Source organism: Mauremys reevesii, linkage group 3 (assembly GCF_016161935.1).
Source record: "Mauremys reevesii isolate NIE-2019 linkage group 3, ASM1616193v1, whole genome shotgun sequence".
Classification (NCBI taxonomy): domain Eukaryota; kingdom Metazoa; phylum Chordata; order Testudines; family Geoemydidae; genus Mauremys; species Mauremys reevesii.
This window is the reverse complement of record NC_052625.1, coordinates 108,319,574-108,347,313: the sequence shown is the minus strand read 5'-3', so window position 1 is coordinate 108,347,313 and position 27,740 is coordinate 108,319,574. Positions and strand designations below refer to the sequence as shown.

At 40.6% G+C, this 27,740-nt stretch overlaps 1 protein-coding gene and 1 long non-coding RNA gene across 3 annotated transcripts in view; one reads left to right on the top strand and one right to left on the bottom strand.

Annotated features, from left to right (window-relative positions):
* PDE7B (phosphodiesterase 7B) overlaps window positions 1-27,740 on the top strand; it is a 259,623-nt gene that overhangs the window by 14,865 nt on the left and 217,018 nt on the right. The window lies entirely within an intron of this gene.
* On the bottom strand, window positions 144-27,440 carry LOC120400694. 2 transcript variants are annotated; one of them, XR_005595998.1, is made up of 4 exons: window positions 27,399-27,440; window positions 24,432-24,755; window positions 9,844-9,935; window positions 144-923 (listed from the first exon to the last, which is right to left on the bottom strand). It is a non-coding gene; the product is annotated as an uncharacterized LOC120400694 (long non-coding RNA). The 2 variants fall into 2 exon arrangements; XR_005595999.1 differs by lacking the exon at window positions 144-923 and adding an exon at window positions 7,679-7,817 and having other exon boundaries at window positions 9,850-9,935.

Sequence of the window (27,740 nt, the reverse complement as noted above, 5' to 3'; positions counted from 1 at the left end):
TTCTCTGCAGAGGAGCAGCCATCTCTGGTGTGCAACACAGCAGCTACTTAACAACATACACCACCACCACACAATTCAGATCAGGAAGTGACTACTGTGTCCAGGAGACTATTTTAAAAGGCTATAAAATATCTAGTTGGTCTGAAATTCAAATAAGGTCTCTGCCAATGGGGAGGAGGTTGATTTAAAAAAACCCAAATCATTATTTTTTGGTGATAGGTGTATAGAAATAGAAATGTCTGGCTCCCAGTGTTGAATTGTACTACTTCAGCTCTTACTTTTCTTCACATGATATTTTGAAGGCTTTTGGTTCTTTCAAGGATGAAGACCAACATTTTCAAAAGGATCCACTAATTTTGGGTTCCTCTGTGTTTTGGAGCTCAATCTGAGACAATTTAGGCTTGACTTTTCAGAGTACCAGCATCTCCTACTGTTTTCCACTGGAGTTGTGGGATACTCACAATTTTTTGAAAATCAGATCTTGAATGTATAAAATTGGCCAACAAAGAACCCAAAATTCTTGACTTTTTTTTTAAAATTGCCTTAAATTTTTGTTGTTCTTTAATAGAAAAAGACAAATTGTTACATTTTATATGATAACAAAATCTAGTAGCTATTTCCCACTGCACTAGGAGATGCAGTCTTCTGCCAATCTTCTGCTCAGCTTTGGAAGGACTGGCAGAAACATCAAGAGGTAACCACTCTGCATGCACCATTGTTATGTACCATAAAACCATTTGCTAAAAGCCAGGACCCTATTAATTTTTCTCGGGTTATCAGGCTCATCTCAAAACCATGTTTTCTCTCCTCCTCTTCAGGCTGCCAGATTGTGTTCAGAGAAGCTGCTGGGCTTTTCTAACAGCTGCTAGTTTTTCATGTATTGGCTTTGTTTGTTTGTTTCCTCCTCCTCCAAATCAGAATGCCTACAGAAAATATAAGTTCATAGTTAAGCCTCAGACTTCCCAGCAACTGTCCTAGACAGCACATGCATATATGACTCACTGCAAAAGCCAGTTGTTCTTTTGCCAGCCTGACACGGTACTAGCTGTACTACAGGAGATTAATGATAGACATCAGTATTGATCAAAAATGTGATCAACTGACTTGCAAGGTATTTACCCTAGAAACTGACAATGTGAATTCTAAAAGATGTGGGGAGAAAACAAAATTGACGAAGAATGGACTGGAACAACATTAAGGGCCTATTTTAATGGCTAACACATACATGAGACAATTCATTGCTGCATAATAATCAGCATTTTGCACTTGATGTACTCAGAGTACTTTACAAATGTATTGACTCACACATTAGAGATGGGGAAATAAGTACAAAACAAGTAAGTAGCTTCCCCAAGGTATCAGTGCCAGGGCTGGGATCCAGAACCACGCCTCAGTCCATTGGACCAGTCTGTACCCTGAAGATGGTGAAAAATTGAGTAAAGAGTGAGGAGCTATTCAGCTTCGGGCTTCTGGAGAGAGATAGAGGGGACAGAGCCGACTCTGATACTTTCTTTGACAAGCGTATACCAGAACTATTGACACTAAATGGGAAAGATTAACACAGTTTATGTGGAGAGCACAACTGGAAGTAGAAACCATAATGAAAGGCATTTAAAGGGAACTATACTGTAAGAATTTATGTCATCAGAGATAAAGAAAGAATTGTACTGGTAACTAGTTAGGAAAAATGGAGATGTATTCTTCAAAGGAAAGAAAATATATAATCTTCCAAACCTGGGACACTTCAACTACACCAGTCTTCCTAATTTTTTAAAAGAGCTTTACAGGAGGCAGCTTTACTATCCTCAGACTCAGCATAGGTCAGACATGAGAAGAAAGTTTGTTTGCTCTGGCATCATAAATCAGCAAGAACATTTTTGGATGGGTTTGACAACCCAATGGAAGAGCGAGAAGTGCAAGCAGAAGTGGTCTCAGAGTTTTTGGGAACGAAATCAGACTCAGGCTCATATCAAGTGAAACTATAAATGGGGGCGGGGGGAATTGTATTGAGTTAAGAGATCCTTTGAGGCTATTGCTCCAATGACTTCATAACAGGGGTTGTGAGCAGGGCCGGCTCTAGGTTTTTTGCCGCCCCAAGCAAAACAAAAACAAAAAACAAACCTTCGAGAGCGCAACTGCCAAAGCAAAAAAAACCAAAAAACAAAAACCCTCTGAGAGTGCCTGGAATGCTGCCCCTGAAATTGTGCTGCATGCTTGGTTTGCTGGTGCCTAGGGCCGGTCCTGATTGTGAGAGCTTTAAACTACTGTAACCTCCCTCAGTGGAATTTTTTTCCCTGAAATTGTGCCGCATGCTTGGTTTGCTGGTGCCTAGGGCCAGTCCTGGTTGTGAGAGCTTTAAACTACTGTAACCTCCCTCAGTGGAATTTTTTTCCACCACTCAAGGCCTTGTGCTGTGGTATGTGTTGTTGGAAGCAAGGACTGAATCAAGCCCTGGACCAATATTACCTATAAAAATGATTTTACATAATATATGTATATAAGAGAGAGAGCGAGAGGTGATACAGAATTTGTGTCAAATTACTGAAGATCTAAACATGCTTAATTATCATGTCTCCCTCAGCAATTCAAACTATCACAAGTACATCAAACTTGTCCTCTGCTCTCTATATTGTGCTGTCTATATTGTATCAGGTGCAATGTCTCAAGTAGCTCAATGGCCTGGGAGCAACATATCTAAAAGACCATCTAAAACATTCAGATTAAGACTGTGACTGATGACTTCTCTACTTATGCACAATGAAACTCTCTACAGTAAGGGTAAAGCTCGTCTGTGCAGGATACAGAGCTTTCTCTGGGGCCAGTCCCAGACTGTGGCATGAACTCCCTCAGGAACTAGGGATGTTTACACACCTCACTAGCTTCTGCTGTAGGTGCAGGATGCACTTCTTCAACTCTACTTTCTCTAATATAAACCCATAGGAGAGTATACATTTAAAATATCAAAAAAACAAAATGCTTCACTGCACACTCAATTCTCCCCACCGGCGAATAAAAGAAAAAATGAACCCCACACAACAGATGTTACAGCCATATTGTTTGGTGCGCTATTGGAAGCTTCTCAGATATCATGGCAGTGAGAGTGGTGGAAGAACATGAATAGAATAAATGGAGGCTGGTGGCAACTGAAACTGAACTGGTAAAACTGGGTCCTCAAAATGTGCCCAGAGCCAGTTTAGAGCAGTGAGTAAAGACCGTATTATATCTATCTCAAATCAGTATAGGTGATGTCTACCCATAGAAGCCCCAACTACACTTCAGTGTCTGGATCATTGACATATATTCTAGTTTTGTGAATTATTGATGCAACTTTTCTTGCTACATGAAATAAAAAATCACTGTAATGATAAATACAAATAATCTATTGTGCTGTAGCAGTAATACTTCCTTACATTTTCACCAAATATTTCCTGTTGATAATAGATGTTATAAATACTTTGCATGTAGGGTGACCAGACGTCTTGAAATCAGGACCGTCACGATATTTAGGTGTTTGTCCCATGTCCCGACCGATCTTTGGTTCCGCCGGCAGCACTCGGCTTTTTTTTCTCTCTCACTGCTCCACCGGCAGCACTCGCCTTTTTTTTTTTTTGCTCTGCCGGTGGACCCCCTCGCCCCCATGTGTTCCGATATTTTCTCCCTCTCATCTGGTCACCCTATTTGCAAAATAGATATAGAAATTTAGCTACATATTTACTTATGTGTCCAGAGCCTTATACATAGGAACAGTTCAATGATGAGCAAGTTCAGATGTCTCTGTAGTCCTCAAAGATAACAGCTTACAAGAAATCAATAACTGTGACTGAGTACAAAAAGATCATCCATGTAGCTAGCATCTCTGTAACGTCTCTGGGTTATAAAATTCTGGGAATTAACTCATTTCACTCCTGAATTTCCAGTTTCAAGAACCAAGCTATCCTACAGATTGACTTTTTCATGGGCCTATCTTTTTCTTGCTCTCTTCTACTGGTATCTTGCATTTTGATATGCCCCCACAGATCAGTCAGTCTAGCATAGCAGTCATGCAACGTTTAAAACACAGTCCACTCCCCTTGCAAGAGCAAGTCTTGGCCATAAGTATGCCACCTTCAGGAATTAAGCATCACTGAGCCAGTTCAGGCCTCTCTGTAGAGCGCCAACATCATAATGACGCTGAAGTAACCAGGGGAAATTTTAAGTATGCATTTGTCTATCAGCAGCTGAAGCTGTTGTACCAAATAAATAGCTTGTATCTTCTACTAGAGAATTTCCTTTGCAATTGTCAGGGTAGGTGGAAGCTGGATCTCACCTAGGAATACAAATACACCTAACTAAACCTAGCTACAGTCTTCCTACATTTATGCTAAATCTTTAGATGGCGGCTTTCACTTTAAGTGTTTGCCCTTTTGCCTCATCTCTGCTCCGAGTTATTTTCAGCAAGTTCTAGTCACTGTGTTGGCTAGCATCCCGGGGAAGTTGGTCTGTCTCAGTGACATTTGGTCCATGGGAATGTCAGAGTAAGTAATGAGAAATGATTGCTTCAAGTCTTACATCACATTCGGCAGCACCAAACTACCCTGAAAGTATCCAAATATCAATATGGGGTCAGCAAAATCAAATTTGTGGGCTTAGACTAGAGTGTCTGCTTTGGAGCTCCGGCCCCTGCAATGTTCATCCCATCCTTCATTTTCCTCACATATCAGTTTATCCTGACACCTCATTGGCATATGAAATACTATCTTTGTGTTATACCAAAATATGCCACCATTACTTGCATGCTGAGGGCACTCTTGAAGAAAGATGCAGCTTCAAATTGGATACCTCAATGCCAAGACGTGATCCACTCCCTCAAATTGGTTCTTGCATGCGTGCTGGTCTACATTTTCCATGTTCTCCCCATCCTGAGTGTTTTGATGAACCTGTAATCACCCTGGAAGATATTCTCTGTGTCTATACTGGCTGAAGAAAAAACAGTAGCCTTTGCATAATGAGGTTTGATATCCTTGGAGCAGAAGTATTTTGTCAGGGAGCAAGAGGCATTTCTTCACACATCTGTGGGCTGCTAACTTATTTACTTTCCACACTTTAATACTGGTAGCTAAGCTCTAATCACAGCCATCTGAGCCACTATCAGTTTCATGTAGAGTTTACACTGTGTAGAATAACATATGGCTATTTTCTAGGGACTCTTACTTGAATTTTTCCAAAGACCTATATCAGGCATCCTTTATATCCCTGGGAACTCATGTCTCTACTGTCTATGTCACTGGTCCTCCTTTTATACCAGGGTGTACCATTATTGGGAAGGGCCCTTTTTTTAACTTCACTGACTGAGTTTTGCCTAACTACAGAGTTTGGGGTTGGGTCTGTATTAATAAATTAGAGTGGATAGTTGCAGCCCTTATCTGCTGTGTATTTAGAAGATTAGCATTGGCTAAAAATGAGGAAACAGGAAGGAGCTAATAAATCAAGTATCAGTGGCAGCTATTGAAAAAGTTAAAAAGTGATGATGTGAGGCCAGATTTTGATCTCATGTAATCTTGGTGCAAACATGGAAGAATTTGGCTAGTTAATCTCATTGTCTGTCTAATTAACCATAATACCGCACAGTACTCTGTACTTGGTTCAGCAGAGTCTTCCTCCTCTTTGTTTTAAATTAAAAAGTTTCTTACTTAATTTTAATAGATGGATATACAGGAATAGATTATGAAAATGTGTTCCACTACAGAATGGAAAACATGACTGATCAGAATTTTTTTTACAGCAACCTGTTTGAGCCTGCGAAGACATTGTAGTATCTCTCTATCATGTCTCCATGGAATGCCAGAAACCAGATCTGTTCCCCAAAGAAGGGAGCTTTACAAGGTTTTTAAAAACATCTGGAAAAAGAGGAGTGATTTACTGCAAAGTGGTAAAAATATTATAATTGTGAAGAATCACATTCATGTCAAGGCTCCATGATTAGATGGCCTAGCCATTCATAACCTCTCAAAAAATCTTTTTATTAACTTTCTAAAAGGGTTTATTAGCTACAGTAGAGAAGTAATTTAGAATACAAAGGGGAATTATTCATGTGAATGAAATCAGCAGAATCCTTGTAATAGCTAGTATCACTAGACAGCAATTCAATAATACAATAAAAAAATCACTGATGTATTACAGCATTTTCCAGTGCAGCTTTTAGGAAGCTGAAAGGTAACGACTTTCAAGTTTTGATTTAATGAAAAGAATATGAAAATTTTAGCAAATCAGCTGCTTTCCCATTGTCTTGGTGCATTTGGATTTTACCTATGATCATGTCAGATTAGCATCTCCCATTTTAAATTAGTGAATTTTGTTTCTGCTAATTTAATACAAATGTCAGGTGGGCAAATGTCACCTTTGTAAGCAGCTTGCTAATGAAGTAAGACTGTCTTTTAATCCCATGCTGTTTCTCTCTGTGGTATTTGAGTTCTCTTTAGAGCACTTCGATCTTGCTGCCCTTCCTTCATGATCTTGTAATGTCAGGAAAATGGGTCCATCTTTCTGTGAATTAGCTACTAGAATGAATTCTGTGGTCCTGTGGCTGAAGCATGGTCCTAACAACTCACACTGAAGGATATAAATTCTGAGTATTATTAATTCTGAGGTATTAAAATACATCCTTGATTTGTATTGGTTGAGGGGCTGGGTGGGTAGGAAGGTATAGTACATTTGCAATGTGTGCAGAAGGTAAAAGTACTAAGTCATGTTTGAGGGTATAAGTTGGTTTTCTACAAGGTCAAGAAGAAATTCCCCAGCACTGGCACTAACACCCCCATGCATGGCACAAATAGGTAAGTACATACGTGGGGGCTTTTCACCTGCATGTGAATCATCCAGTATTATCCATTGCAGGCACTAAGATACCTGACTTGATGGATCTCTAATTTGGTATGGCTTTTCTTGTAAGCTAAAGTTTCTTATTTTTAACACTGCTTACATCAATCTATTCCTGGGGCAATATTTGTCAAATAAACCAGTTCTACTCGTCCTATTTTATTTGGTAAAAATTAAATGGCACAAGTCATGTAGTCAGTTAGTTTGTAGACCAATGGTCTGATCTGTTGCGACAAATCAGATTTTCCTATGGCACACGGAATGATCTTTGTGATCAACTTGAAACTGTTCTAGGGTTTCATAACAAGTGCTAGCTTTCCTTAATAAAACAAAACTAAAAGTGGTCCTGTATAAAAGACAAGGGAACATTTCATGGAGCTAAAAATAAATATTTATTTTCCTGTGGTCTTACTCTTCTTATAACTATTTATCTATTTGTGTTTCCATAGCACCTACCTGTTCCACCCTGGCGCAGGGTCCATTATGCTAGGTTCTGTACAAACACAGAGGAAGATATGGTTCCTGGTCATTCAGTTTGAAACAACAAGCTAGTGTGGCAAACAAAAGTGTGTGTGTGTGTGTGCGCTTGTGCACGTGCACACGGGGGGAGACACAGGTGATAAAAACAAGATCACATGGTGAAGATCACACTGGTTAGCCATGGCACAAGTTGGTGGTTCCACGTTATCTTAAGCATAATCAGTTAATTTGGAAAGAACTTATTTAATTACGCAGTGTCACACAGCCTATCTATGAGTGGTTTAAAAATGTACCTTGTACTCACTTCAAAGAAAAAAGAAGGTGGAAAAACATCGCTTCTTTTTGAGGCAAAGATGAGATTCTGCCCTGTCCCTCCATTAAGAGTAGCTCTTTGCAGCACTCACTCACACTCTGTGGTAGGTTGTGTGGTGAAGCCATCTTTGAGTCTTCCTTTGATTTCATTTCATACAGTGTGCACAGACCTTTTTAATGAGGAATTTGTTAAGGCTAATTCTTAATGACAACAGTTTCACTGAGAACATTAAAGACTAGTAGTTTATTCACAATCCAAACTATGAATTGTAGTTACTGTACGTGTAATGTTGGTGGACTACCAAGCCTTGCAGAAAGGATATGGCTGCCAGCAGGCATCAGTTTTAACAGTAAGAGCCAATAGCATCATGCAGGGAGGGAATATGAAGAATTTTTCCTTATTAAAATCTTTGCTACAGGAGGGAATGACCAAATTGATTACTGACCAATGGTGCCAAGTAGATGCAGAAATGCATAGCCCTGGTGCTCAGGAAAGCAATGCAGATCATTTAAGGCTTGCTCACATTGTTTAAAAATATGTGGTGTTTAATTGCCTTTGCTAGTTGGATCAAATTCTGTACCAGTGGCAAAGGCTTGTTATGTGTTTTATCTACTAATTTTGTTAGGGCCCATGGGAACCAGCACAATAAATGCTACAATTCTGGAGCATGAAATGTTGCAAACCTAGCAGTGTAGAGGCTCCTTTCATTATAAAGTTCTAAACCTTTCTATTTAAGGCAATTTTTAGACCTGGCTTTTTTGTGTGTGTGTGTACACATGCATGTGCCCAAAGGTTCCTAGCTTGTCCATCTTCCAAAGACAGTGAAATCCACAGGGAGGCCCCTGTGAGCTACATATCATTTACTTTTATTACTTTCATTTTTGGAACATGTATGCTGCCTCCATTTGCTGGATCTAGTCACATCAGAACATATCTTTGAACCTTTTGATTAATAGCCTGTATTAGAGGCAAGGAGTTGTAGAAAAGAGAGATGGAGGGACATCAGCTGCGTGGGCTCTGCTCTAATGCCATTGTGCTGCAATTTGTTTTTATAACTAATAACTTTTAATTCAGAGAGTCCCAGCCCAGAAGACCTCCAGGAGCCATAACCAAAACAAACTAAAAACAAGGTTTACCATAAATGAGGCAAAAGGCCCAAATAAATCTCAGTTTGTGAAGGAAGCCTGGAAAAAGCCAATATCCCATCTCCTCTAAGTAAATAAAATGGGAAGCTCATTTGTTTGCTATAATGTTTTTAATTTTCTACCAACATTCTACATGAATGATGTGAAGATAAGGATCAGCTAAAAGAAACTAGCTTGAGACATGTCAAGTTGTGGAGCACTAACTTTTGGGTCTCATGACTTTCCTATTTATAAGCGGGGAGGGGAGGAGACATTTCAGCCATAAAAACTTGCCATGTGTTTCTGTGAATGTTAAGAACTCAGTCCTGTGCAGCATATGCTGGCTCCAAGGTTACTGGTGAATCCCTGGACCCACTGAAGTCAATTGGCAAAACTCACATTGACTTCAGTAGAGCCTGGATTTTATCCTAAAGCTCAGGAGCTAGCGGAATTGTTGAACACAGCCAGTTTCGCTGGTGGTCTACACTGGACTCCCAAAGTGTCCTGACGAAGCATGCACTGGCTGCCATGTGAAACCTTTCATGAAAAAGTTTCAATCTGCAAAAAGGAAGGGACCTTTAAAGGAGATTATTGTGCACATCCCTGTATACTTTGTAACGTGCAGTTCTATTTGGTACGTATTGAAATATGAGGCTCCATATTGATTTTCTCAATGTCTCCATGTCACATTTGTTTAGTTCAAAATTAAAAAGATTTTCTAACTGACAGCTCTGCAATAAGTATATAGCTTTTGTCCTCTCTGGGCTAAGGACTAGGTTGACAACCCTTACTCACCTTGGTGAGTACTACTCACCTGAGTAGATGCAATGACTTCAGTAAGACTACCCAGGTAGGACACTCTCACCATTGTGAATAAGCAGTTCAACAATCTGGGTCTATATTGGGCACAATATTCCAAAAAACCTTGCACCAATGATCAGAATGTTTCATTTTGGCATGTTCTATTATGGCAGACTCTGTATTGGTAGTACAGTAAGCTAAAAATACAACTTCATGGAAGCATCTCAGAGAAACCACATATCCATGTCATAAATTGACTGCTTAACTCACATCCACTTCACAGTTCTCATGGAAGGATGTGGCCACTGGACTTTGAATTACATTTGTCACTTCTTTGGCACCTGCTGGCAGTGGGCAACCTACTAAAAATAGAAAAAATATTGTTATTTGTGACACTGGCAGTAGATGGAACCAGTGTAAGACTTTCCTTTCTTTTTGTAGTACTTGTTTAGCCATTAGGAAAAAAACCAGACTAAATATTTTAATTGACAAATATATTTTTTCCTACTGAATTTTTAATCCACCACAGATACACTTTGGGAGCTAATAACACAATGTGCGTTTACAGTCAAAGTTGTGTTACAGAGCACTATTACATGACTCATGCTATTCTATTCAGCTTTGTGTATTGCACACGTCACTATTGTATCTAGTACTACAGTTTGGGAACAGGTGCCAATTTATTTTTTGTTATATCTGTCAACATGACAATTTATCAGTGAAGCTCAGTATTTCTGCAAGCGTGGACACTCCCACAATACATGAACAACAGTGCCCAAGTGTATTTGATAGCTGGGGTGTTATTCGGATTAGTCTAATTTGGTGTTACATACATTTGATGCATGATTTTCTAATACATTTGGGATATATCTTGCATTTATAGGAAGATTTCTAGACTAAAACCTTGCTCAACACTATACGGAGAATTACCTCCTATGTCTTACATATGGCACTCCTGTTTATACACCCCAGAATATTAGACTTTTTCACAGCAGCATCACATTGTTGACTCATATTCAGTTTGTGATCCACTATAAACTCCAGATCCTTTTCTGCAGTACTACTGCCTAGCCAGACATTTCCCATTTTGTAGTCGTGTGTTTGATTTTCCCTTTGCACTTGTCTTGATTGAATTTCATCTTGATGAATTCAGACTAATTCTCCAATTTGTCAAAGTCATTTTGAATTCTAATCCTGTCCTCCAAAGGGCTTGCAACCTCTCCCAGCTTGGTGTCATCTGCAGATTTTATACACATACTCTCCAAGTCATTACTGAAAATAGCGAAAGATATCTGGACACTTCCCCATCCAAATCAGCCCAAACACTGCAAAGGCACGCAAAAAGGAAATATAGTTAGAGAACAAGAGTTAGCCAAGCTTTTTAAATTTCAGAAATGGTTCTGGTCTGATTCAGTGTGAGTTCAGGGTGAAGTTATTTTATTTGAAATGATTCATCCATCCCTGGTGTCTAAATATGTAACGATTCCAAAGAATGGTTTGACTGTTCGTTGTGTGTAGGTATGGTACTCATTACTGGTAGTGTGCTAACACATCCAATGCACGATCATTTGTCTCATGGGATACCGGGATTTTGTTTTGGATAGAAAACATAAGATTGTTCCCTTAGATTGTGAAAGGCTTTTGCTATTGCAGAGGGGTGAAAGTGAACACAACCGGCAATATTTGTTAGCAGACTCTGCTCCTAACATTTAGTATAAACAGCTTCAGTGACAGAATATTCGCCAAAGACAGCTCTTAGTGTGAAATTTCTGAATAAATTATAAAACTCCATAGAATGTTTGAGCGGCAGGCAGTGCTGCTGGGGCCACCAGAGAAAACATTAGACCGTTCTGATTTTACATATGCTGTGCGGCAGCCTCTAAACAATGTCCATTGTGAATCAGACTGTGGATGAACTCAGCCAGTTCAAAGTGGCAGATCTGATATTTTTGCTAATGATTTGCAGTACTCTGGTGAATGTAAATGATTCATGGGAAGTGTTACTTGTCCTGCTGTAGATAAAACAGAGAATGAAATGTACGCAGCTTCAAAGATGCAGCTCAGCTCGGCTGACAGCCCACCATGTCAATCAATGTGACTGGCACATTTAAATATACATTACAGGTACTTTGCTCTTGTCTGCCCAAGAAAATAGTGCCATCTTTAGTGTGTGTGACAGACTGAAGAGACAGGGCTCTTGAAGACAGAATGCAAAGTTAGCTCGTGCAGCTTCACTACTTAGCTAAATGAGAGATGGAGATTGCTAATAAGGTATGTCTAGGCCTGTTGTGATTTTTGTTTGTCTGGGAAGAGAAATACCAAAGGAGATGCTAGATATGTAGAATGGGCTGCAAGGAAATATGAAATTCATTCTGCCGCATACAATAAGTCTATCATTCACTTTTGAAACCAACCAGAGAATTAGAACAAAATTCTTCTGCAAAGGATCAGTATCTCATTTCACTACAGCCAGGAGCATATTTTATTGGAACAAGTATAGGAGGGTTGTTGGGTTTTAGGTTGGTTTTTTTTAATGACTTTTAGCAGCTACTGGAATTGAGGCAATTTTGTTCCCTTACCCCAATCACAGCCCCATAGAAACAGAACTTTCATTTGCTGTATGACTGTTTCCATCAAGCTAGGACAGCCTCACTCCCTCACATTAGCCCCTATTTTGTTTGCCTGTAACTGATACCCTGTCTTTATAATTTATTGGAGGTAGCCATGTTAGTCTGTATCCACAAAAACAACAAGGAGTCCGGTGGCACCTTAAAGACTAACAGGTACTCACCACTTTTGGCCAAAAGCCTGGAGGGCTTGACAGGTACCTCTCAGAACTGTAAGCTGCTCCTCTCCACACAAGGCCAACAGGAAAACAACTGTGAGTGGTGCTACCACTCTGCTCCCCTCCCCATTACTAGTCATAAGCCAGTAGCATTGTTTCAGGAAAGAAGCCTGACTCTGCTCCTTAGACAAGATTGCATCCCAGACACCACTGCATCAATTCAAATAGTCTCTCTGTTTAAAAGAATTCTAGTTGTGGCGCAATTTTTTCCTACTCCAATACTCTTCCGGTATCCTCCCCTGGAGAGTATGTTGGCATGAAGGCCAGAAAGATCCTCTTTGCTGGTTTCATCCTTGCAGCTCACCGTGGTTTACAGATGGCCCGTGACTAATGAAGCAGGAGGGAATATAGCTAATGCGCCAGAGGCAGAAGTCTTGAGCCAAATCTGATGGGATGCAGAATTTTTGCACTCATATTTGGCACTGAAACTGCACTTGGTTGCATTGATAGACATCTCCGCTTAGCAATATGTGAAGATCAGGTTTCTGTTCTGATACTGTTAGATTTGTCAGCATTCTTCGATAACTTTTGATCATGAGGTGCTGCTGAAATATCTATTGATGTGAGATGCTTCAGAGATGGGGGAAATCAGATTGTGGGATAAATCAGACACTTGGGTTAAAGGGGAGTTTGGTTTTCTGTGGGCATTTACATTTTATTTTGTAACTTGGATCAGTGTCTTTTTTAACTTTTTGTATAAATCTAAATAAATATAATTGAATCAGTTTTAAGGTTGGTCCAAATTTGGAACTATTTTATGTTGAGCATTGAAATACTAATAAAACTAAGCAGTTTTTGGTTTGGAAAGTTAAAGAAGCAAATAATTACACTTAGAGATTAAAAGGATTAGGATAAGTTAGGTTGGTGTGAAGAAGAGCTGATAAAAGTATATGAAACAACAGATGATGTGAATTTGTTAGTATGGAATTTTGAGATATAAATTATGATTTACTTCCATCTAAATTTGTTATGTTCCCTGCCTACAGAATGCAAACATGAAACAGTTATAATTTGCTGTGAAAAGTTCTTTCAATGTTAGTGTTTAAGCATGAAACTTTCTCTTTGGACTCCCTGGAAACCACTCTCATTTTTCCTCTGCAGTGGTTGAGCTGTGGCAAACATTGTTCTGAAATTGTAGACTTTAACAATCGCTATTGATTTCTTAACCAGGGACCAGTAGTTCATCACATACACAATACATTTTCACAGTCACTCATTTTAATAGGTTATGCAATGAGGTATATGATTAAAATTGGTATTCTGAACTATTTTCCTACATTTTCAGATGTAGGATCAGATCAAGAATGCTAAATCACAGATGATTGTTTACAATATAAAAAATAGTCATTTCAGTGTACTGTTGTAATTTGGGAGAGTATTTACACAATGCAGGGATTTCCTGTATGGATTTCTTGGGGCTACAAAAGATTCACTTGAGTTTTGGAGGCTGGCTGGCCAGCAAAATGTGTTGCATTTTCAGGGTGAAGAACAGCAGAGGGGCTGTAATTAGCACTTGCGCTCTCATGAGAAAGGCAAAATGCTTTTAGAATGATTCTGAGCATACATCATGTGTCTCATGTTATGCTGGTTAACTTCTGATGTTTCTTATTTAGTCTTTTTAAAATCCAGTTCTAGTGGATACTCATTTCATTGCTTTGCAATCTGAAAGTGCCAAAGATTACCTTTTAGTAGAATCCAAACATTAGTGGTTTAACAAAACATTTGTCTAGGTTAGATATAGTTCTCTTAAAGTACATAAATTCCTGAGATTGGAATGAAGTATTTTGAATGTGCATGAACATTTCCTATTACTTTGATTCCTCATGAGAGCTCTCTTGCTGAGTGATATTTCCCATGTTTTCTTGAAAAAGAAAAAATGTAATCACAGTTTGCATCTTAGCATTAAGTATTAGAACCATCCCAGTGTCCATATGTTTCATTGTTCATGTCAAAGTGGGGTTCAGAAGAAAATGATGGTTTAAAAAAGAAATACAACTTTCTTAATATATATATATACATGGTTGTAAGCAGGTGGCCATCTCACCTTACTCAAAGCATGCACACAATATGGCCCAATCTTATCTCCTTCCTGGAGTTTCTTAATTGTTAAATTAAAATGTTCTCTGGAATTTGACTTGTGCTAGGGTTTAGCAGCTCTAACACCTATTTATATCATGGGTTGGAGTTAATAGTATCCACTTGCCAGCATGATTTAGCAAAAATAATTCTGCATCTTTATGTAAGATCCTACCACCTAACTTTAGGAGAAGAACCCTGCACCTCTCTGTAGGGTCTGTGGCAGGGTCAGGCCAGATGGCTACAAGAGAGTGGTCTAAGGCTAACATTAGCTCCAGGTTAAGCAGGTCCCTTTTCCTTGGGTAAGATAACAGGGACTATTCCAGAACACTCAGGAACTATCTAGAACTAATTAAGGCAGGCAGGCTAATTAGGACACCTGTAGCCAATTGGGAAGTTACTAGAATTAATTAAGGCTAATCAGGACACCTGGTATAAAGAGGCTCTCACTCCAGTTAGTGAGGTGTGCATAAGGAGCTGGGAGTGAGAAGATGTGCTGCTGAAGGACTGAGGAGTACAAGCATTAACGGACATCAGGAGGAAGGTCCTGTGGTGAGGGCAAAGAAGGTATTGGGAGGAGGTCATGGGGAAGTAGCCCAGGGAATTGTAGCTGTCGTGTAGCTGTTCCAGAAGGCACTCTAGACAGCTGCAGTCCACAGGGCCCTGGGCTGGAACCCGGGGTAGAGGGCGGGCCTGGGTTCCCCCAAAACCTCCGAACTCCTGATCCAACACAGGAAGATCTCTGAGGCTAGCAAAATCTGCCAATAAGCACAGGACCCGCTAAGGTAGAGGAGGAATTTTATCACAGGTCCTAGAACCTGACATTAGGATGAGTCAGCAGAAGAGCTCTACATCACTCTGTAGGGTTCTGGAGCTTCCCACACTTTTTAAAAGGAGTTAAGTCTCTGAATAGTAAAGTGGAGTGTACAGTATTGAGATGTAAAGTGGGAGCATACAGATTAAGATTACATTCCAGTCATTAATATTTTCCTCCTGAATACAAACAGGGTAGCTCTTTAGCAATATAACATGATTCCTAGATTGAGTCTTCAACTTCATTAGTCATTGATTAATCATCAAAGCCTTCATCAGTTTTATTACTTGCATATTTTTCTCTTAAACAGAAAGATATTCTAAATCCTAACTTCTATTAAACATTTCAGGATTTCTGATACGTTCTTCACAGGTTGAAGGGAATGCAAATGTCAGAGAGTGGGCATCTGCATTCAACTGTTTCTTTGGTTATTACAGGGGGTGTCACCTCTGTCTTTGTACCCTGTCCTGTCAAGGCATGGACCTGGCCATCCATGGTGAGACACATATTTATGATGACCCCCTGCCAAGATTATTGCAACTCTAGGAATGAAACCATGTGCCTTGAAAAAACTCCCAACTAATTCAAAACACAGCAGCCTGAATGCTTAGTGACACAGGTTAGTGTGAACACATCACCTCAATGTTTCGCTCTCTGCACTCACTTCCCCATTAAATACTGAACCCCTCCAGATGCTTCCTGCTCAATGACTCCTACTCCCTGGTAATACGTGAACCTGCCACCTCCAATGCAATGAGTGTAGGAAGCCATATTCAGATAAATGTTCCCAGATGACGGAGCACAGCTCTCAGCCTCCACTGTCCCTGGGCTGTTGAAGATCTGAAGCCACTTCTTCAAGTAGTGTCCCTATGGATGCTCCATTTCAGGTGTGCATGCACCTCTCAGGCCCTTGATCGGAGATTTCTATTTGGTAGTGCCCATTTGGCATGCGCATCTGCCCTATGCCTCCTTGTGACAGACACTGAGGCTATGCAGGGGGGCACGGGCAAACCACCCTCAGTTCATTCTCTACCACCTTGGCCAGTGATGGAGTACTAGCAAGTCCTCCTAAAGCATACTCAGCCTTTCTCTTTACCCCTTTTTCTATCAAAGTTAGTTAGGTTATAGTTGTTGTTAGTGTTAGTATAGTTAAGTAATTAAGATGAGAGGACTATTTCCCCTCTCTTTCTCCCCGGAAGACCTGGTCTCTCCTAGAGGGATATGCCTGTTTTGCCAGGATTCGAGTGCTGCCTCTCCTGCTGTGAGGCTATACCAGTGAGTGACACACTCCAAGTGCATCCGTTGCCTGGAAGAGTCCCACATCTCCCAGAAGTGCTCCTTTTGCTTAGCTCTTAAGTCCAGGTCTGGGAAGAACAGGGAGATAAAGCTCAGACTGTTGGCAATGGAACATTCCCTGCAAACACCCCCTGAACCATGTCAGGAGACACAACCTCCTTCATCCCCCAGTACATCTGTCCCAGGACAGACCCAGTGCCCCGGCGCAACTAGATTACATTTGAAATTTTGTTCATTTCACCTCTAAAATGTTAATTTTTAAATGCATTTCAGTTCAAATTGGAAATGGAATTTTTTTTGTGTGGAAATTTCAAAATGTTGACATTTCATTCCGTTTTGGAACAAAAATACTTTGATAGTTTAAATTTCTCACATAACTAACATTGCATTTTTTACCCAAACCTAGCAAAAAATCCCATAAACTAATCAGCTGTTTCCTTTGTAGACTGGCTGGAAAGGTAGAAAGAGAGAGAGATTATTTTTGTAGGGTCTCTTTTTAAGTAACTAAGACACACACAGGCTATAGTGATCAAAGCCAGAGAGGTCCCTAGGTAGAGTAGTCCATGAAGAAATACAACATCAGGTTTATGTCCATGGCAGTATTTTTTATAATTGTATCATCCACCTGAACCCTTATATTTTTTTAAGTTTTCTTTACAGACCTGATTTTTCTTTCTTTCCCAAATATTCTGTATCTTTCCTTTTCCAGTTTTATTCTGTCACTTTCCCAAGGTCTGCATTTATGTGTAGGGCCCTACCAAATTCATGGTCCATTTTGGTCAATTTCACAGTCAAAGGATTTAAAAAATAGTAAATTTCATGATTTCAGCTTTTTAAATCTGAAATTTCATGGGGTTGTAATTATAGGGTTCCTGACCCAAAAAGGAATTATGGGGGTGTTGCAAGGTTATTGTAGGGGGATTTGCGGTACTGCTACCCTTACTTCTGCACTGCTGCTGCTGGTGGTGCTGCCTTCAGAGCTGGGCAGCTGGGGAGCGGTGGTTGCTGGCCAGGAGCGCAGCTCTGAATCATAGAATCATAGAAGGCAGAGCCGCCACCAGCAGCAGCACAGAAGGAAGGATGGCATGGTATGGTGTTGCCACCCTTACTTCTGCACTGCTGCCTGCAGAGCTGGGCCCTCAATCAGCAGCCACCACTCTCCGGCCGCCTAGCTCTGATGGCAGCAGCGCAGAAATAAGGGTAGCAATACTGCAACACCCCTAAAATAACCTTGTGACCTCTCCCCCACCCCCCAGCTCCCTTTTGGGTCAGGACCCCCAATTTGAGAAACGCTGGTCTCATCTGTGAAATCTGTATAGTATAGGGGGAAAAGCACAGAAAAGACCAGATTTCACAGTGTGTGACACATTTTTCATGGCTATGAATTTGGTAGGGCCCTATTTATGCGGCTACACTATAATTTTCTTTTGTTTTGTTATGCTTCTGAATAGCCTCGTCATGCTTTTCTGTGTTCCACTGAGTACAGGCTAGTGTGTTAGTATATGTGTTAGTATATGAGAAGGACCCCGATCTTCCCATTAACCAGTCCTGCAGTTCTGTTATGGAGTCTGAGTAGCAACCCAGGAAAATAAGGTGGTACCGTGTGGCTACTTGACACGGCTCTGCTGTGAGCAGTTGACATATTATCAATGCCAGGATTTTCCCCCACTGGGTTTCGCTGATGCAGCTGAGACATTCTCCAGCTACAGCCTGGACCAGTCATCCTTTTTGACTATTTGGATCCAAACTTCTCCTCGCAACAGAGGAGGATGAGAGAAGGGAATGTCATGTATAGCAAGTGGTTATACAGAGGCACACAGGCAGCAGTTCTCAATTAAACCTTCTGTGCTATAGGAAACGATATTGATTAGGGAAGGGAAAGCAGGAGATCTGTGAATAAAGTGGGGAGGGGAAAACCTTTCACAATGCAAAGGAATAAAGGAGCTGGAAATGATTGGTACCTAAAGACTGATACTTTTAAATTACTTTTACCCTCAAGAAATTAACGTTGTTCTTCTCTCCAGTACCAAGTTAGTTGCTGTATTATTAAAACGGCAAACTCTTAAAAACGGAGCTTCTCTTTTACATACTCTGCATTTACAACGTAGGTGAAAACTGGAACAAAGCCAAGTCCAAATTTACACCTGGGGCAAGTGAGAGCAACTCCATTTGACTTTAGTTTATCTTATTTTGGTTACATTGCAGGTGTGCCTAGATACCCCAATCAGTATTGGGCTCCCACTGTGCTAGGTGCTGGACAAACAGAGTAAAAAAATACAAAACAAAAGGAAGAACGTACAGTATAATTGACACCAGTCGTCATTTAGTCCAAAATATTCTTCGTAATGACTGTGGCTGGCATGTATTAAATAACCACAAAATGCCCACTTGTATGTCTCTAATAACATGATTAACTTTGATTTAATACAAAAAGAAATGTTAAAGGAGTTTGAGAGACATATAACAGTCTTACAAGCTTGAGAGTTGGTGCTTGCTAGCACCTGCCAACTAGGGCTGCTCAGAAAATTCCAGTCAACTCATATTTCAATGGAAAATTATTTTTGTTTTTTGTTGGATTTTTTACATAATTATTTTAATGGAAAGTGTGTTTTCCTCTAAAAATCTGATTTTTCATGAGAAATTTGACTACGAAAACATTTTAGCAGAATTTTTTTTGTTTTGTTTTTAAACAAATAGCCTACATTTTCTGCTGAAAAATCAACCCATTTTTCCAACCAGCTCTGCTTTCAGCTCTGCTCCTTCGAAGCAGCTTACAACACTGCTCTGAGCTATTTGTCCAGGTACAAAACTCAAGGAAAATTGTCACCGTTACTTGAAATCAGATTATTCTAGCCAATAGGAGCACTTATTATGCTGTTAAATTTAGACCTGGTGTAAATAGGTGCAACTCCAAGGAATTTATGAATAATCTGAATATGGCTGGTAGACTCCACCATTGTGTAGGTCCATACACTCCAAAACTAAATAACTCTTTCACTGCAGGATTTAAAAACATTGTGCTAAGGGCATATCAGAGAACTAGGCTAGAAATAAAGTACAACTATTAGTTCCAAATGAGAAAAGGAGAACACACACGAGTCCGCTATAAAGGGATATTACTAGGGCTGATCAAAAATTTTTCAGTAAAAAGTTTTTCATTAAAAAAATGGCAAATGATTTTTTTTTTTACAAAAATGTGCCAATTTTTCTTTTGAAACTTGAAGAAGTGGGAATAATTTGACTTACTTTAAAAAAAGTATTTCTTCCCCCACCTCTTTTTTTCCTTCTGGAAATGGGTAGAAAAAGTTTTATAGAAGTTAGAAGGCGCGGAAAAGCATGGAAAAACTAACTAAAACTGTCTCTCATTTATTTTTTCCCCTCTGCAAAATGTTGAGGACAAGTGTTTAAAAATGAGTGAAAGTAACACTTCCTTGAAACTATTTTTTTTTAACTGAAAAAGGGTAAAGTATATATTTTAAAAAGTGAAGATCGTACCAAAAGGCCAAAAACACTTTTTTAAAAATGAAACAATTTTTCAAAATTCATTTTGAAGTTGTTGGAAAAGAAAGTGAAAAATTTTGAATGTGATGAAGCCTGTTTTTTTTCTTTATAATTTTTATGTGGGGTACAAAGCCTCAACACTTCAACAACCACTAGAAGTTACTAAGATAGGCCAAAAATCAGGCTGTGTAAAAACTGTTAACTTGTTTTTGTTATACGGATATTACCTTGAAATATTTGCACTACATTTTATAAAATCATTTCATTAAAAAAATAAAAATAAACACTTGGTTGCAGTGTTTGAAATGCAAACAACATTGTGTTACTGCAGCGGAACTAGAAAGTAAAATTGACCCAATATAGAAACATAAACTAACTAGTTTACAGATGTTTCACTGTCTGAGTGTGGTGCACAAAGTTAATTGTTTTAACAACAATAGATTATATTTGTAAAATGCATTTGGTTTTAATAATCACAATTATTGAAGCAATATAACTAAAAAACAGAATTTTACTTGATTTTTTATCTTGATTATTTTCCTTTAAGAGAGTTCCTAATTTATTTATTTACTTATTATGTTTGCCTTGTGATACACTGTAGATGTGCAAAATGTCAGCGTACCTTCACTCACTACAGTAGTGCAAGCTGCTCATTGCAGCTCTATGGAACTGTGGCACGTATGTGTAAGAGCATGGAATATGGGTATGGGGAATAGGCAAGTATGTAATGGTATGCAAATGTGGTCATGAAAATTTGCCCTCTTTCTTTACAGAATGGCCTGATTGTGTGATCAGCAGATGCGATGTGTATCCGTCATTTTCTGGTGTGATGTTAACTAGGGTCATTTTGCTGTTTTCGAGATTTACAATGGAATAGAAGAATCCTGCTGTTTTGCATGAGTGCTCCAATTGTTTCATTCCTCTTCCTGCCCCCGCCACATTATATTTTACAAGAGAAGAAAATACTCTTAGCATATAGTCCCCCAGTGGTGGTTTGTAGAATATATTTTATATCGTTATTGGCTCAGAAATTCCTTGTTTTGCCTAGATAAGATTTAAGCTGTAGTGATAGTCAGCACAACATGTGTTCCCAGATTCATATAAACTTACAGTGAGTAGTAAGGCCTAGACAAGACTACTTGGGTCATTCACCCTTTAGTAGGCCAACCATGTGTGTCATTCCCTAACTTTAACTAATTTGTCCTTGGATATCTACCGTGATGGTGCTGTCAATCTGCATCATCTGTTCCATTGCACAGTTCTTTTGACTGCAAGTAACTTTTTCCCACTGTCTTACTTACTTTTCTTAACTTAGCTTTTGTGAACAAGGGTTTCTTGCTCTCAGCCAGTTTCTTCTGCTATTGGGTATTCAGGACAGATGCAGCTTCTCATAGTGTTTCACTTGCAGTAATGCCATTACATAAAATAAATGTTTGTGAGTGAGGATAGAATAAGCACCATTTTATGCCTCTTACGAGTAGTTATACCTAATAACATAAGGTAAGTATTTCCAAGTAAGCTTTCACAGAGTGTACTGTGTGCAGATGCAGGCAGATCTTTTAATACTACCTCCCTGTGAGAAATGTTCCATGCAAACTTGCTTCCACCCAACACATGTATTGTTGGCTCTCTCATTTTACTGAAAAAATATTGACATCAGCAATGCTGAGATTACACAAATTATTGTTAGTGCCAGCTCTATTTTAGAATACTCTCCACAGGAAAGTGATGGAAACCCCATCACTGGAGACATTTAAAGCTGGACTGAACAATTCACTGGATGTTGTGAACAGTCCAGCATTAATAGGAAGATGAACTAAGTGACATAACAGGTCCTTTCCATCTCTCCATTTTAGATAATTTTAAAGGAATTTGCCTACCCCTGGTATAGTTATCTATGGCACTTGCGCCGAAGGCGGCACACGAGCTGATTTTCAGTGGCACTCACACTGTCCAGGTCCTGGCCACTGGTCCGGAGGGCTCTGCATTTTAATTTAATTTGACATGAAGCTTCTTAAACATTTTAAAAACCTTATTTACTTTACATACAACAATAGTTTAGTTATATATTATAGACTTATAGAAAGAGACCTTCTAAAAACGTTAAATGTATTACTGGCACGCAAAACCTTAAATTAGAGTGAATAAATGAAGACTCGGCACACCACCTCTGAAAGGTTGCCGATCCCTGAACTATACATTTCACATTTATTATTCTACTAATTTTATTGCATGCCTCAAGTCTGATCTTTGCCCAATATTTGGACTTGGGCATGTTGAGAGGTCTAAGAGAAATCTTACATTTTAAAAAAAGTCATTCATTTTTGTGAAGGTTTCATGCTTATTTAACACGTTCTGTGCAGATAATATCCTCTTTGCAGGCATCATTATAAGCTCTGATCTAATCTGTATGTGCATGAGTTAATCAGAGGATATGCATTAATATTTTCTTTTTTCAAAGAGGTTACACTTTACAGTAAACAATCTGTTCTCATGTATGAAATGTGAGTACTGTACACTTGCCACACCCGCACTGTGTTGTTTGTTTAAGGTGGAAACAGGAGATCGCTGGCATACTAATGTGTCCTGTTTCTGTTATAGCAAGAAGAAAATAGTCTAGTACTATATTTCAAGGTTTGTAGCCAAGGAAAATGAATATATCAGATTTGAAATCTTATACTGTAATAAATTCTACTTGACACTGAATAGTCTATGCTGAAACTACATTACTTTTATGTATTGGCCTAGTATATTTAAATATGGAGTTTTTTATTGGCAGATTTTACATTTTCTTTTGCAAACACTTAAGACGGATGCATTTTATGGCTGAAAGAGCAATGTCTGTCAGTTCTCAACACACCAAAGATTAGATCTCTGTCAGGCTGCAATAATAGAACATTGGAACTATAGAAAACTCAAAGGTCAACTGGATATGGGAGTAATTCTTATAGGGCAAGTTTGGTAACAGTGTTTGTTGTAAGGGTGTCAGCAATAGCTTCCTAGCAGAATTCTTCTGCCAACATTCTGAGGATAAAATCTCCTCCTCTAGAAAACCTTCCTGTGTCTGTGTTACATTTCAGCTATGGAAGATTCTCATGCCAGATTTAACTGACAATTTTGCTTGGGGGGGAGTGAGACTAAAAGCTTTGTTTGTGCCTTCACTTAGAAAGAAACTACCAAACTCTTTCTCAGTCTCTTTAGTCCTTCTGGTTTCTGTTATATTCATTAGGGAAATAATAGAGGAGATGGAGATAGACTGCTGGTGGGTCCCAAACAAAAACCCAAGTTTGATCAAAATTTAGAGCTTGACCCTTTCTGTAATGGGCCAGATATGAACACTCCATCATTTGAGAACTTTTACACTAGAGACTGGATTTCAAACAACCATGTTCAGGAGTGTTGGAATCCAGGATCTTAGGTAGATGTATTATAGAGGAAAGAAGTCTAGATCCAGATCCAATGTTCTGATTTGGGGCATTGGCTCCAGCTGTAGAAATAAGAGATCAGTACATGGCTGCAACCACAAACCAAAATGTAACAAAAAAACAGCTGAGTATTCGATTATCATCTAAGAATGATCTTAGGACTCTGAGTAGCCTAAGAAGTGAATCTGGGATCCCTTAACATTTCTGATGTTTGGGAAGTATGTGGTGGGAGAATTTGGATTCATAGAGAACTCTCTGCTGAATAGTCCAAGGAATGCCAAAGGTATCCAGGGAATGCCAAGGGCAAGTAGTAGCTTAGAGAGTAGGACATTCTGGGGTGCGATACAGACCAGTGAGGGTCTGTGTCACCACTTGTCCTGCAACCTGGGATGCCTCACAGCATTTTGTTGTTGTAAGTCCCAACCTTGGTTCCTCACAAGCAACATGCAGGTCACAGCCTGAGTGACTGTGTATAGCCACAGCCCTGGCTCAGCAGCTCTGACCCCAGCAGCCTGTCTACAAACACCAGCCACACCCTGGCTTCCAGCAGCCTTGGTTATTATTTGTAGGGGGGCCCTACCACACTCACTGTCCTGGATTTTCCTCAAAAGACGTCTTCTGCACTGTCCAGCCCTCTTCTGGGCAGTTTAAGTATATTAGGCCCTTTGCCTCTCCAAAGGGATCAACATACAACAGTCTACTCCCTTAAATGGAGATACCCAAACAATTCACAGTACTGGATTAGTTGTAAGAAAAGAATAAAACACATTTATTTAACTGTAAAGAGAGATTTTAAATGAATACAAGTATTGAGACATCAAAGCCAGAAATGGTTACAAGAAAAATAAAGATAAAAATGCTTTCTAAACTTCACCTTGAACCACATGTTTAAGTCCCTTACCTCTTTTTTTAAGTAACATTGGTGACCAAACTCTCAGGCCAGGGTCTGCTCCCAACAGCTGTTTCTTTTGTCATCTTAGGTGAAGAGAGAGATGGATAGAGAGAGATAATTTGGGGTAGTTTTACCCTTCACTTTTATAGTCCAGTTCCCCTTTGAGATCCATTTTCATGAAGGTTGCCCCTCAAAGCAAAGTATATTCTCACAGTAGAGAAGGAGACATGGTTCTTATACAGTAGAAGTCCCATGCTGTTTCTTCTCACCCCTATTTGCTGCAATGCATGTTTTCGTTGGCTCCTGTCTTCCTCTCTCTTGCTGTATGAGGACCTGTTTACAATTATATGTAAATTGAGGTAAACATACATTCCTTTGTTTAAGACCTGCTAACCAGTTTTGCCTAATCAGGGCAACATGGGTTTGAGCATGTGTCACCAATATCATAGAATCATAGGAATGGAAGGGACCTTGAGAGGTCATCTAGTCCAGTCCCCTACAGGGGGATATCACTCAGGGGGAATTCATAACTTTACACATAATGTTGCTATGTACACTTCACCATGATGTTATTGACCGGAGAGTTATTAGTTTTCAAATGATGTCTCATAAGGCATATTTTGTACAAAGATTATTACAGTAGTGTGTAGGGTGTTAATATAGGGGTGCGCCAAAAGACATTCATGTGATACGGAGGATCTAGTAATTCCTTTCATTTCATCATATGATGCATGTTGTCTTTCTAGTTGGGTCCAGTATGGCATGCAGTTCCTCTGTGCAATATTTCATTGGTCTGTAGTAACTGGAATCCCTTGCTCTTAGTCAAACTAATAATATACTTTGCACTTATACATAGTATCATTCATCTAAGGATCTCAGTGTTTCCATATAATTAATTAAGTCTCACTGTGAGGAAGAGAGGTTTATTGTCCCCATTTGACAGCTGGGTAATATCAAGACAGAGAAGTGAAGTGATTTGCCCATAATCACAAAATCAGTACAGAGCCAGAAGTAAAACCCCACAGCCCTGACTCCAAGAGAAGCCTCCTGCCCTCATCATTATATTCATCATCATCATCATGTTCTCATTACGCCTCTGGTGTTTAGAGCAGCGACAAAGCTCCTCCACTCCTGTCTGTGCTGTCGAAGGCACCGGCAGCCAATTGAGCTGCCGCCGAAATCCCGCCGCTGTCTTCGGCGGCAACTCTTTCGTATCAGGCCCCGCAGTGCCTAAAGCCGGCCCTGTCTACTACACACCACTTTTGGTTTTGTGTAGCTACATGCCTCAGTGAAAAGCAAGCCGCAAGGTTAAGGAGTGGGGGGAGGTATCAGGGAAGTGCTGAACCTTTTCTCACTTGCTCCCCAGTTCAGAGCCTTTCCTTGTGGCGGGGAAGGCTCCAGCAGCGAGGAGGCAGCTTGACACTAAATCGCTAAAGATATCAGTGTAGACAGGAAGGCATGGCTGGGACAAGTAGAGAACTATGTAGGATTTGTACTTGGGTACATACCCGTGCCCTTCAGGCATGTCTGTACTCTATTTGCCTCAGCCACTTAAGTCTTTCCCTATGGCAGAGAAGGGTTTTAGCAATGAGGAGCAGCCAGGGCTGGTGCAACCATTTAGGCGACCTAGGCGGTCGCCTAGGGCACTAGGATTTGGGGGTGGCAGCATTTTCTTTGGCAGAGACCGCAGCGGCCGGATCTTCGGCTGCCCTGGTCGCCGCCAGCATTTAGGAGGAGGGAGCTGGGGCAGGGGAGCACGGGGAGGACCGCCTGCAGCAATTAAAGGGGGGAGGGGCAGCACGCAGGGGAACTCCCTGCCCCAGCTTGCCCCTGCCACACCTCCTCCCCGAGCACGCTGTGGCTGCTTCATTTCTCCCGCCTCCCAGGCTTGCGGCGCCTAAGCTGATTGGCACTGCAAGCCTGGGAGGCGGGAGAAGTGAAGCAGCGATGGGCTCGGGGAGGAGGCGGAGCAGGGGTGAGCTGGGGCGGGGGGGTGCCTCAGAGCGGAGGGGGTGGAGCTGCCACGGGGGGGCGCCTCAGGATGGAGGGGGGGAGCTGCCGCGGAGGGGGACACCTCAGGGCAGGGGCTCGGGGACGGAGGAGGGCGCAAGGTGGAAGTTTTGCCTAGGGCGCGAAACATCCTTGCACCGGCCCTGGGAGCAGCCAAATTCATTCCCTCCTGTGCTGTGGGGAGGGGTGTCAGGAGACTGGGTTGTAAGCGGTCCAGCCTAATGGTCAGAGCAGGAGTCTGGCCTACTCGTAAGAGTCCAAATGCCAGAGACGGGGCCAGAACCAGGAACCGAGGGTTGGAACCAGATTATCAGAAGTCAACAGCAAGGCTGGGACAGGATGAGAACAAACCTGGGTGCATGGCAAGAGCTGGGCTGGCACTGTGGAGGAGCAGAGCAGGATCAGGGCTTGGTGAGAGACAGCCCAGGGTCACACAGACTCCAGGGGTGTGAGCATTGAGCAGCCAGCGAGCTACTGATAATCTTCAGAACCAGCCTGCTAGCTTCCTCAGCCTATCAGGCAGGGTGGTCCAGCAGGCAGCCCAGCTAGCTCATTAGGGTGTCAGGAATACTGAGCAGGCACAGGGCAGGGCCTTACAGTGAACAGGGACTACCCTAGTACCTACTCTACATGCTGCCAAAAGAAGACTGAGGTGTAGACATAGCCTAAATCTGCGCTGTCCATAGGTGCTGGAACTAGGAGTGGGTGGGGTACTGCAGCATCCCCTGACTTGAAGAGGTTAACATAATATAAGGGGTTTACAGTTTGGTTCAATGGCTCTCAGCATCCTCACTATACACATTGTTCCAGCACCCCTGGTGCTGTCCATCCCAGCCTTCCTCTAGCCTCACATCCCCCTTCTTAATCCTTCGGCATGGAGCAAATTAAGCTACTCCTTTCCCCTTTCCCAATGAAATACACTTATATCTACTTGTATTGTCACCATAGAAGAGATTAGAAGACAACCTTCTGCTGTAGGCAGTTGAGGTTCCTTTGTGACAACTTGCTTCCTATGGAACCAATAGTTTAGTCTTAGATTCTAAGGCCAGAAGGGACCATTGTGATCATCTAGTCCAACCTCCTGTGCAACACAGGCCATGGAACTTCCCCCAAATAATTCCTAGAGCGAATCTTTCAGAAAAACATCCCGTCTTGATTTAAAAATTGCCGGTGATGGAAAATCAAATTGTTCCAGTGGTTAATTACCCCAACTGTTAAACATGTATACTTTATTTCCAGTCTGAATTTATCTGTCTTCAACTTCCAGCCCTTGAATCGTGTTATACCTTTATCTACTAGATGGAAGAG